The sequence below is a fragment of the Cyprinodon tularosa genome, unplaced genomic scaffold (genome assembly GCF_016077235.1).
Source record: "Cyprinodon tularosa strain WSP-4 unplaced genomic scaffold, ASM1607723v1 ctg41, whole genome shotgun sequence".
NCBI lineage: Eukaryota > Metazoa > Chordata > Actinopteri > Cyprinodontiformes > Cyprinodontidae > Cyprinodon > Cyprinodon tularosa.
Genome location: NW_024039130.1, coordinates 1,943,551 through 1,956,408, shown reverse-complemented (window position 1 = coordinate 1,956,408; position 12,858 = coordinate 1,943,551).

Genomic DNA, 12,858 nt, shown 5'->3' with positions numbered 1-12,858 from the left:
CAATGCGCTAAATCCGCGACTGATCACTGTCCCTAGGGGAGAAACTCATGGAGCTCTTTGCATGACACTTTAAGAACAACATAAAAAGAACCGATGAACAGCGCCCATGAAAAAAGATTTTTTTTTCTATTAAATAACATCTACAAAAGTGCATTGGGAACATTTCTACAAAAGAATTTATGAAAGTGATCTATTCTCATTTTCTTGAACCAAGAAAATTTGACTGTCAGAAAGAAAATTAAAAAAGTGACAGAAATAGCAACAAAACAAAACCTGAAATTAACAATTAGATTAAACAAACAATCCCTGGAGGTTTAACATTAATATGCCAGTGTTTTTCTCCTTATCATACCTAACATTTTTTTATTTGTTTTGCTCTGTTATTAATCTTAATAATGTATTGCAGCCTCATTGCACAGCTTCACAGCTCCTCTGGAGTTGATGTAAGACCTTTGTAATAGGAATTTATGGAAAAAAACAGTATTTAAACATGAATCTGAGGATTTTTGGGCTACACATTAATTAGGTTTGTACACAGAGGATGTTTAGTGTATCTGAATTACAGCTGATGCTGCTTTTATTTAAATAATGGACTCATTTGTATCCTTAGCATTTCTATTCACTCTCTGCAGACTCATCTGCCATAAAGCTTGCAAAAATATAAGCTGATTTATTTTCTAACTTGTTTATTGGTGAAACAGCTTTTGATGCCCTTTTGATTTCAGAGATTATGTTTTTGGTTTTTTGTTTGTTTTTTTTGCTTCATGATCAAGTCTATCTACATACAAATGTGATGAAAAAGATGCTTCTTTATCTTTAATATGGATCATTAACATGCAAAGAAATTTAAATGATAGCTCTATTTCTTTGTTGCTTCTATACTTAAATTACTTAAATGAAAGGAAGTGTAAGAATGATAGGTTTAGGAAAAGCCTCTCCTTACTTCATGGAAATTCAGGCATACCCCAAAACATTAAAAAATCTATTTTTCTATCCGTCTTGAATGAGACATGAGAATACTTGGTACTCCACCACTTGAAAAAGAGACAAATTTCCAACCCAGAGGAGGCGATCCACCTTTTTCCTGTTAAGGACGATGGCCTCAGACTTAGAGGAGCTGACTGCTGCTTCACCCTAGATTATAACTCACTTCAGTAAACTAGGCCCATGCTTGAAGACACATCATTTGCAAAAAAAAAGACCCTGAGGTTCCTGTAGCAGATTTTACCCTCTCGATAACTATGCCTTGAGATCCTGTCAATAAATATCACACACAAGAGATATGGGGCAAAGCTTTGTGCATAGTTAACAAGAACAGTAATGCCAGCACTAAGTGTCATGGGGTCATGGTCATTTAAGATAGACCAATACCAAAAATTGCATATTTTATGTCATAACAAAGGAGTGAAATATTGCAAGTCTGACCATTGGAGGACCTGCTTAACTTTCTATCCATCCATCTGTTCCAGATGTTGTTTCAATAGTAGGTTGATTTCTGACTGTTCTTTCATTGACGAAATAGCACCAAATTAAACTAGGCTCTCCTGAGTACCAAAATTCCAGCTGCAGGTGTTTGTCTTTTTTTTTTATATTTTGGATCCCGTTTGTCAGGGCATTTATGATCAGTTGTAATTTAGGACATTTTCCTCTGCTGCAAAAAAAAAAAGTTCAGATGGACTGCTTATACTTTGGCAAATATACATTTGCCGATATGACTCACCTACCACTTCAATCTAAGATTACTTTTGGTATTTTCTGCCACAAAAACTAACTTAATATTGTTGGTAAGTCACAGGGTTTTAGTGAACATTTCTGATTTATAATGTCAGAGAAAACCTACACATTCTCATTAGAATGTGTAGGTTTTTCCATGTATACATGGATCTAAGATAATTTAAATCTGTCATTGTTTTATAATCATCAAAGATCAGACTTTATCTATTTGATTAGTTACTTTATATTTCACTTTTGTTACAAAATTACCCTATTACCATTTATTTTCAGCTCACCTGTCTAATCATATAGACTTTAGTGCAGAAGCTCTCCTGTCTTGGACTGAGCGCCACACTGGGTTACTGGGTCCTGAGCTTCCTGACCAACAGACCTCAGACTGCCAGGATCCACAACATCTCCTTCTTCGTGACCCTTGTCGTGGGAAAAAAGTATTCAACTATTCACCCAAGTTAAATAAACGGAGATCGATGGATTTCACTCAGTCGGCACATTTATTCATATCTTTGCAAAGAGAGAACAGTTCATCATACAGCCCTTATAGCACAGCATTCTGCCCTGTTCTGCATGAGCAGCATTCATTCCCCCTTACTTACAACAATGGAAAAGTAGTCAGAGTAAAAACAAATTACAGACACTTTGGTTAAAAGTAACATGTTACGAATAAACCTTGAGAAAGAATCTGGTTTCTTATGGGAAGAAGCTATGTCTGGTCTACAAACACCATCGCACAGAGAATGGTGTGGCCTTCAAGGTGAAACAGACTGAGTGAAAACCTTTATAGTGAGTAAATAGGATAAATTAATATATAATAGAAGAGACATCAAAATTTTCCGACAACACCCTTCAAAGCGCCCTCCTGCTTACTCTGCTGACTTACGACTGCTCAACAAGACACCTCAGCCATCAGATAGCATAGTTAGCAAACCACAACTCGACTTAATTAAGCTGAGTCAACTCACATCTGGACAACTCAAAAGTTGCCCCCCACCCCACCCCCACCCTTCCCACCAACATGATGTGATGACGACATAGCATATGCATCGACTTAACTTCGCCTTTTACTTTCATCTCATCGACTTGGAAAAATCACAACTCGTTATTCCCCTAATACGAGGAGGAGGTTGAACACTTGGTGCAGTGGTACAGAGACAACACCTCTGTATCAACGTAAAGAGGACTAAGGGAATGGTGGGGGATTTCAGAAGGAAAAATTATCCTCTTCATTCCATGTGTCTAGGACGAGCAGCTGTGGAGGTATTTTTCAACTACTGGTACCTGGGTGTGCATTTAACCAGTGACCTCACCTGGAGTACCAACACTTCCTGATCAGGAAAGCCTATCAGCATTTCTACTTCACAGGGAACTTCTGAGAGCTTGACTTGTAGTTCAGTCCTGAGAAACAATTATTTCTGTGTAGTGGGGAGCGTTCTCTGACCTGCATTATAATGTATCATGGCAGGCAATCTGCTGCTGAGAGCTCCTCAGAGGGTGGTTAAGGTTGCAGAGAAGAAGCTAGGAAGCATCCATTTCTCCAGTTCGGACCTCTATACATCAACATTCAGGGTGAGGAAAATTGGCATCTTGAAGGACCCCACCCAGACTGTACACAGACTGTTCCAATCTCTGCCCTCCTAAGGAGCATTTAAAGCAAGTCCATCGGGCTCATAAGCAGTTTCTGCCCTGCAGCTCTTGGACTGCTGAACTTGAGCCGCACTTAGTTCAATCTCATTTATTTCTCTTTCATTTCTTCAATATTAAGCTCATTTAACTGCGTCAACATTTACCACAAACATACAAATATAAGATTGTATTAAACTGTAAACCACAGTTTAATATGTCAGAAAATGTTGGACATTTGTATAAGAGCTTTCATGCATCTGTTAAGGACTGAAAGTGAATCAAACAATTGTCCAACGCAGCCAATAAATAAGTCGCAATGAGACCTTAAAAGCTTTTAGAAAGAAGTTATTCTGAGATATTTACATATTCTTTCAGAGAGGCCACTGAATGAGTCTCCAGAAATTTATCTCAGCTTAAAAGTTTACTTTTAAGACATGCATGTTAGATGATTAATGTTCCTTTAAATCAGACACATCATGGCAACTAAACCGAGTTATAGAAGTTATCAAAGAGTCCTTTCCTGCTCAATAAAGAAAATGTGTTTCTGTTACTTTAAAAAGCTCTCTTCAATCCTAATATCATGACAGATGTGTTAAACTGAGACCTTGGCTGTCAGACACAACCTTGCATTAAAATCTGCAAAACTGTTTTTAAACAAATGTTATGACAAGATTCTTTTAAGCTAACCACATAACTCATCATTTTCGATTTATAAAAAGGGGTCTACAATGCATACTTTAGCACCCCACCTTTGTCTCATCTCCTTGCTCTCTATCTTATTTATTCTCAAAAACCAGTTCATTCTCAGTCTGTTTCAATGCTCCACAGTTTCACACTTCAAGGCTGTTACATTTAAATCACTCTCAGCTGCTCATTCTTTCATTCCCCTGCACTCATTGCACCGTGGTGCTCTGTGAACCCACTGCAATCTTACCCTTTCACAGTCAGAGTGGTTCCTCAGGCAGACACTGAGATCACAGTGTAGGTACACCACTGAGTAATTAATCATTTGGAAGAGACTGATGGTGAAGCTGGCACTGGTTGACAAGGCATTGGGCAGCAGCGTGATCCCCGACGGCTCGGCTGCTGGCCTGAGAGACAAGCACAAATGAATTTTACAAACTTGTTTGAGGCATTTCTCCTGAAAGCAGACTGAAGATTCAGCCTTTTTCAGAAAGTAAAGATGTTGTATCGCACAGAAAGGAAGGTGGTAATCAAGAACACGATAGTATTGAAATTATACAGGTTAAAGCTTAAAAGCAAACAAATCATCCTAGAAAAAGGTCAGCTTTTGAGTTATGATATTTGACAAATATTATTAAACATGCTGCTATGCTTGAGTAGGTTTTTTTTTTTTATGACAGTGAAATGCTAACCTGTTTTAAAGACTGTTAAAAAGACTAAAGTCACTTTTTGAGATTTAATGCTTTTAAAGGTGTCCTTCTGATATGTTGATTTATTAGTGTGTAAATTATTACAGTGAGCCGTCTGAGTCTCCAGGAGAGCAATAAATTTCCATCTGTTTTTCTATCTGAGTGCTGCACGCTGCAATAACATTACCCCACTCATGTTTAATCAAAATATTCACTAATATTCTATGAAATACGCTACTGATGCTGTCTGAATCGATATGCCTTTAACTGCTTCTCCCTTTTTAAATATTATTATATAATCTCAATATAACTTTTTTCATTATGTTTTAATAATTATCAAAGATCAGGTTTTCTCTCTTTGATTAGTGAGTTCACATTTCACTTGCTGTCTTCAATTACCCTATTACCATTTATTTTTGCAAAGCTTTTAAGCTTACGGGAAAATGCTTGCAGCACGTCGTTTTTTCATCCACCATATCTGAGTCTGTCTAATGTACCTGTAAAGAAAGCAGTGGTTAGAGGTGCTGAGGTCCAGCGTAGGTATTGACAGACAACAGGAGGTGAAACCAAGGTTTATCTGACTGTTGTTTGTCTTCAGATTAATAATCATTTTGAGGTTCCCTTGGGCTAGCACTGCATCACCAGGCATCACACTTTTTCCCATCTTCAGCTTCATCCCTGCTTTGTAGTTTCCACTGCCACACAGGTCATCTTAAATATCTGTCACACTAGCAGCGGATCAATATTTCATTATTTTTTGCAATTTGTAACAGGACAGATTGTCTATTTAAATAACATACATGTGAAATCTAACACCCGATTTCATTGTCTTACCTTTTTCAATTTCTTACCATATTTTTTTCCTACAGGAATTAGACTTTACAGCTAAATCCTCTTGTAATCCATCACAATGAGCACATTTAAAGGATTAATAGTAATCTCGAGGAGCATAGATCTTTGAATCAGCTACTAAAGCTGCCAAACAGCACTTTTCAACCAGCATGTTGAGAAACTGCCAACAAACAGCTTTTACATACAGACTGTGATACTTAATGTCACTGATCTAACATACTAACATTAATTAAATTGTCGTGAGACAGGTTTGTTTTTCTATCGTACATGATAAGTAAGAAAAAAATTATATGCATCATCTGCAACTCAAGACTAATTGAAAAATCCTTCAGCTCCTCTGGAGGTGACATGGGCGTGTTCGCTTATTGTGTTTGTTTTAAACACTAGCAAAGCTTTGTGTGTGCTTGTTATTTCAAAACGGAGATAATGTGCTTTATTGACTGTGTTTGTATGATCTCCTTGAGATATGTAAGAATAGTTGGGCAAAACACAAATACAGGATGGTTATCTCCAGGAAGTTTGTTTTATTCTTTACTGTACTTTAAATCGTATTAAAGATAAGAATCTGTATTTACAGATATGCTTTAATCTTTTCAAATTATTAAAGTAATTTTTGCATTCAATTTAGAAATTTGGGTCTCAGTATCTGGGGGAACAGGGGAGAGGAGATGTTTATTCAAGGTTTCCATGGTTACTGATGATATACAGTAGGTATACTGATGTAATGCTCTCTGAGAAACTGAATTATAGGTTTTAATCATCAAAATTAAGACAAATACAACCTAAAATTATCCCTATATTTTTTTCAAATTCAAATATAAAATAAGTCCTGTTTTTCATATAAAATATTACTTTCCTGTAACGTAAACTAAAACCAATGAATCTGTGTTCTGTGTTAAAATATCAGGTAAAAATAAAATTATGTTTTTAATAGTTTAATAATAGAAATTATAGCAGATGCAATAGAATTACCCAGAGACATGCTGATGAGGTGATGTACTCCTCCTCTGGTTCAGCCTTAACAGCTCTGATTTAGCTTGGCTCTGACACTAACAGCCTACTCTCAGACTCCAGGCCTGCCGTCTCCTCTTTAGCCTGGGTACGCAGTGACCTAATGGCATTATGTTCTTCCAGCATCTTGGCTCTGCCTGCTCTTCTGTCTAATTGTGTTTTGGCGTTTCTTTCAGCAGCCAGTGTTTGTTGAGTGGACTTTATTGTGGCTTCAACCACAGCTGCTCTAGACACAGACAACATGCCTTCTGGTTCAGCTGCTCTGAAATCATATTTGTGTTGTTTCCTTCATAAACAGAACCCACTGAGGTGTGTCTTTTCCTTCCAAATTAAATCCTTTATCGGATGTACTTTTGGCCTTTTTTGACACAGAATCATCATTATTGTAGTCATGCTTCCATTTACCGGGGACTGATGAAAGGATCCCTTTGAGCTTGATGGCCTGGAGTGCAGACATACCAGGTAACGAGCGATAAAAGCGCCAGTTCCTGGTTTTTGTTTCATTAGGATTTTGTGCATGAAAATGATCTCTTTCTGGGATTTGGGTGTCATATATTTCCTCTGTATTATCTGTCACACCAACTTTAGTAGTTTCACCAGACTTTGCACACACAATTCTCTTGCAGCTGGTTTTATTCATAAACCCTGTGGGTGGGATCCCTGCAGGTGGTACAGAATCTGTCATATGTCCAAAGACTGCTTGACTTATTGAGGTTGTTTCAGGCAATGTGAGCTTTCTATGTTCTCCTTTGCTGTCTTGCAGGAGTTCTCCATAAATATTCTCAAGTAGAGTAACTGATTTGATCTCTTTAGATGATAAATTGCTCATTTGTTTAGCAGCTGCAGCTGTTAGGCCATATGCCCCCCAGCTCTCTGGGCCATTCTTAAAAGTTCAGACTCTGGCATATTAATAGCGTTTGATAATGTAGTCAAAGAAAGCAGGGCATGCTGGCCTTGTTCACCAGCTCTTGCAAAAATCTCCTGCTTAAGCTTCTTCCTCTGCACACTATTTGCTTCTATTGTTTTTATTCTCAACACAACAGGGGTGAGCCTGTCAGATGCATGAGTTATTGAAAGTTCTTTCCAATAAAAAGGCTTGGTATGCGCGTATAACTGAGATCTGTATTCAACTGCATTCTAAGCTCACTTTTTACTCTCTGGTAGAGTTACACCCAAGGTCAGCAGAAATGTTAAGCTTCATCTGAACCTAGAAGGAGTCACTTTAAGAGGGACAAAGTCAGAGGTTCTATTCGCCTTCATATGGAATTGAGATGTAATGACTCTTTTTAGCTGACAAATTGGTTGTGTGTTAAACCAGTGCTCAAATTACTATATGCAGTATTGACTGAGTTGTTATTCCTCTGTTGTGACAGAGACTGGCTGTTTTGCCTTTCAGTTGCCTTTGCCGCATGATATTTAATAACAGATGATAGGCTAAACTCATCATCTAAGTGTGTTTTAGGCCTTTCGGGCAGCATATCTACTGGGAAAAATGTGTTGGTGACAGTGCGACCATTTGTGTCAAGATAATTTGCAACGTGACCAAATTTCCCGTTTGTATCAGGTTGGTTATTGGACATAGACATTTCTAACTCAAAGCAATGATGATGCTTTGGAGTCATTATTATATTGGTTGCTTTATCATTGCCAATGGCCTTAAAAATGTCATTATGTTTAGTCTCATTTTAAACCTGAAGGCAAATAGAGCTGAATTAATCAGTGTCACCGGTAACATGTTTACTCCTAACAGTTGTATATTTCTCATCCTGAACTTGTTCTGAATCTTTTCCATTTAACGTTATCAACAACATCACATCCTCTTTCCTTTTATTTTGATTTGTCTCACCAGTTTTTGCTATCAAGGACTTGCTGTTTTTGGATCCAGGGACAAAGCCGTCCTGCTGTGATTTAGTTAGCTTCTGCAATGTAAGGGTTAGGGCTAACCCGTCACCATTAAATGTCCTCAATTTCATCACCAGTGACACACTTTTGAAGGGTAATTGATTGATTTCTGCTGCAGGGATCACTGATGTTGTCCGCACTTCTGAAAAACTCTGCTTGCTTTTCACAGTGGGAGTATGTAAAGTGTCTGGATGTGATGCATGTGCTGACAGCCTGGAGGGGTTAGCTGGCCTGGAGTGATGTTAGAGCAGAAAGAGGAGGAGGTAGAGTGACTCCTGTTAGCAGCAGACTTCCCTCGGCGAGGCTGAAACGGGCCTACAGAGAAGCAAGGCTCAAATCACAAGGCTGTGACTGTGGGTGGCTTTGTAGATGAATCATCATACATCGGCTGGTGTATAGATAGTGTAATGTTTTCTGCATGCCCTTGCTCCTTCGCCGTATGTAAAACTGGTTGGGCCATCAAAAGTGAATAGCTAAATTTATCTGTGATGCTGTCAATAATTGATGCTTTGAGAGAAGGTTTTACTGATAAGTGGGGCCAGGCTCTGTGAAATGAGGTTGTGAGTGATCAGATCAGCTGTTTTAGCAGAAGGGCTGCTATGGTATATATGTTTTAGCACATCTAGAAAATCTGAAGGCTTTGGTGTGTCTGTGGCAGGAAATGTAACCTCCAATTCTTTATGATTCCCTTCCTTTAGTGCTAACATTATGTCTTCTTTTACAAACTCTGCTCTTAGCTTTTTATTTTTTGCTTGAGTTCTTAAAGGTAGTTGAGGCAACAGGAGATTGCTTGTCACCTCAAAGGAAAATGACTTACCTGTAGGGTCTCCCATTTGTGAAGCATTTTCACCCAGATGAATACTCTTGTGCTCAGAGGTTCCCAACTCTTCATTCAAACCATGACAGGAAGACAGCTTTTCACAGATGAGCTCTTTGTCTCTGTTACGTTCCTTCCAATTTGTTCAAGGTTCAAGAGGAACATTTGTCATGTCCTCCCTGCAAATATCCTTGGTAAATTCTATGTTGTCCCCACATCCACACTCTCTTCCTTTCTTTTCCAAAAATTGCCTGCTTTTCAGCAGTGCTCAGGATTAAAGTCTTTATTATAGTCAAACCATCTCTGATGGCTTCTCTCTTGTCCTTGACTTCACCATGTCTTAAATCTTTGTTGCATCTTAAAGTTACATGCTCCTGTCTGCTTGTCTTGGTCATGATCATATTGTTTTCCTCAATCTCTTTGTATGTGTTTTGGTTTTTGTCTGCCACTGACTTAAATATTTCTCTTTTTTCCATCGTGACATACTGGTATCTTATCTGGTTTTGTTATTTCTCTGCTGTTGTTTTTCTTGGTCTGAAGAATTTGATCCTTGTTTTCAGCAAATACACTTAATATTTCTTCTTTTTATCCTCAAGCCTCAGGCTGTGAAGATTATTTGACTGTAAGATACATAAATGAAATTAAATTTAATAACATTCACCGTCATATTGCATTCAAAATCCCTTATCCGAATATCTTTTGAAAGAGCAGAAAGAAGGTAAAAGTCTGAGAATCCTGCTCATCTATTAAGTGTCCATGGGTGACAGACGGAAGCCTAATTGTTGAACTCTTTGGTAACACAGTAAATAATGGTTCTTTGGTCTGAGGGGTAGCTTTAGATCTTGTTTGGCTGCCAGATACGGAGATGAAAGCTTTGGCTCTTCCTGTCAGTAAGCAAGGCTTCAGATGTTTGACTGTGGAAGCAGTCGGCCTGTTAGGGTTCAGGGGTGTTATTGCACCAAGAGCTTCAATCAAGTTCATTCTTGCAATTGGATGTGAAGCAGGCAGCGCTGTGTTCGCGACCTTTTAGGAGAAGACTGTTAAAACTCCTGTGGGGAGCAATAAAAGGCATATTGCTCACTGGCCCACTGATGATGTCCTGATTTTTCAAGTCTGTTAACAGGCTGTGAGAAGCCTTTTTCTTGCTCTCATTGAAGTGTATTGGGTTTAACTGAGGCTCCCTAATGGAAATGTTTATATAAATAACATTTTGCTGCCTGTTTTATCACTGGTTTATCACTAATATAAAGTTAATTTATATTAAAGTTAATAAATTAGGACTTGCTGTGATAAAAGATTCACTAGGAGAGGTGTGCCTTTTTTTGCATTGCTGTGTGATTAGGTGTCATGCATGACATCCCACATGCAATCTGAGAGACAAACAGTTGGACTGTCAGTCTTATTACAGGGAACATCAGGAAACATGTGATTGTAAATTGTTGCATTGTTCCCATCTTTGATCATATTGCTTTCCCCAGCTGACAGTGAATGTGAACTGTATGATGGAAATTCAGGAGTAAAAGAGCCTAAAGAGACATGAGGCGGTGCAGCAAGATGAGATGCAAATTTCTCACTGGACATTTCTTTTCCATCTCTCAGACTGGTTAAACTCAAGCCTGTCACAGTGTGTCTTTCCCAGTCTTCTGTTGGATCACTTTGGCGGATGGATTGCTTTGCACCAGACAGATTTCCTCCCAGGTTTGTAGTGCTCTTGCCCTGCGGTTGTTTATCATCGCTGACATCGAACGGCTCCAACAGGTTATCAATTACAGGAGGAGGAGATGCAGATAGGATCGGAAGTAACAGCCCTGCATCAGCAAATGTGGGAATAACAGAGCTGGCATTTTTGTGGTTACTGATTGAACGAGGAGCATGAAACCAAGGAGGGGCTTTGAATGCCTTAGCTGACAAATGGACCTGTGGCTCAAAGGTATCCTTCAAAGCCAACACAGTTTGTGTGGAAGACAAAACTATCTTTCCATAATTAGACTTCAGTGGGAGTTTAGATTCTGATGGGTAAGCTGTGGATGATTTTCAAGAGCTCTGCTCCTTGCCGAAGAGAAGATGTTCCATGCTTTGTAAAGTAGTAAATAATGATGTTGTGGTTCGCATCCACTCATTAGTTGGCTTTAGTTCTGTGTCAAACACATTTGCTTTTGGAAACTCTGCAGTCGCCTCCGCCTCTGTGCCTCGGTGTGTCGGCTGTGTAGCTTCTGCTTTTATGCCACGATTGATTGTGTTTGTTTTTACCAAAACCCCATATTTTGTGACAGCACTGCCTTCTGTTTGTTCTGGGAGTTTACCTCGGAAATCCTGTCGCTCTGCAACAACTAAAAACACAACACAAGTCAATCATATGTTATATTCAAAGACTGTTTTTTGTATATCTATAAACAAGTAGTGTATGAAAAAATCATAATAACTGAAAAAAGAAACTGAAGACCTGATAATTTTTTTTTAATATATATTCATCAAAAGCTAATAGATACAGCACATAAAATGACTTCTCAGCTATTTTTGAATATGAGTGTTTATTGTGCTGATGGGGGAAATTTTTTCAGAGTTTATTTAACATATTCAATCTTACGTACAAATCCTCCAGTGACAATGTCATCTATCACTTTTAGCACTGAGCTCATTATTTCAGTCAGTCTCTTCAACCCTCATGTATTACAGCTTTAAATGTCAATATTTCATAATGCAGACACATACTAATGAAGTTTGTGAGAAAAAGAGGGAAAACAGCAATATGTTCAAACAATTTTAAAATATATATATTTGCTAAGATTTGACATTTCAGATTCTTTATAGGTTTACATATAAGCTTCTTAAAAGGCAAATTGTATAATTTAATCCCTGCTGTGCCTGAAATTAATCTAGAAAACTGGAAAAGACACCAGTTGATGTGTGACAGATTAGTTAAATACTAAATGTCAAATGATTTCCCTATTAATTTTGGTCCTTATATCAGTCAGTTTGCTGCATGAATTCTTCTGTGTGTCACATGTGACATTTTACTGCAACATGTCACATGTCAATCAAATGAAGGATCACAAAGACAGCATGTATATAATGTAAGGTTTAACAATAAATAAATTCATTATGTTATTAAATGTTGTGCAATATTTTTTTTCTGTTTAAGATGTTTGCGCAATTTTAGTGTGTTAGTTCTCTTATAAGCTGTATCTTGTTGTTTTTGAAAAGAGAACAAATGGGAAAACATAAAACTAGATCTGCAAAATGAAATAATCATCATAATTTTAACATGCTTCAATTTTCAACAATATTAACAAAAAATTATTCTGAAACAAAGAACATATTCTTTACTATTTTCCCCAGAAATAAGTACACGAATAACACGTAACAGTAAGCAGAACCTCAGCATTTTGTTGTTGTTTTTTTATTAACAAATACCGAAACACCATGGAGTGTTTCGGTATTTGTTAGTGGTCCTTTATACTGCAGAGCACAAGGTTTCATCTGTTTGTAGATATATCCTCATGGACCCTGGTAGTGTCATCACTCAGAGGGTGGCTCTCCTCTAGAGTT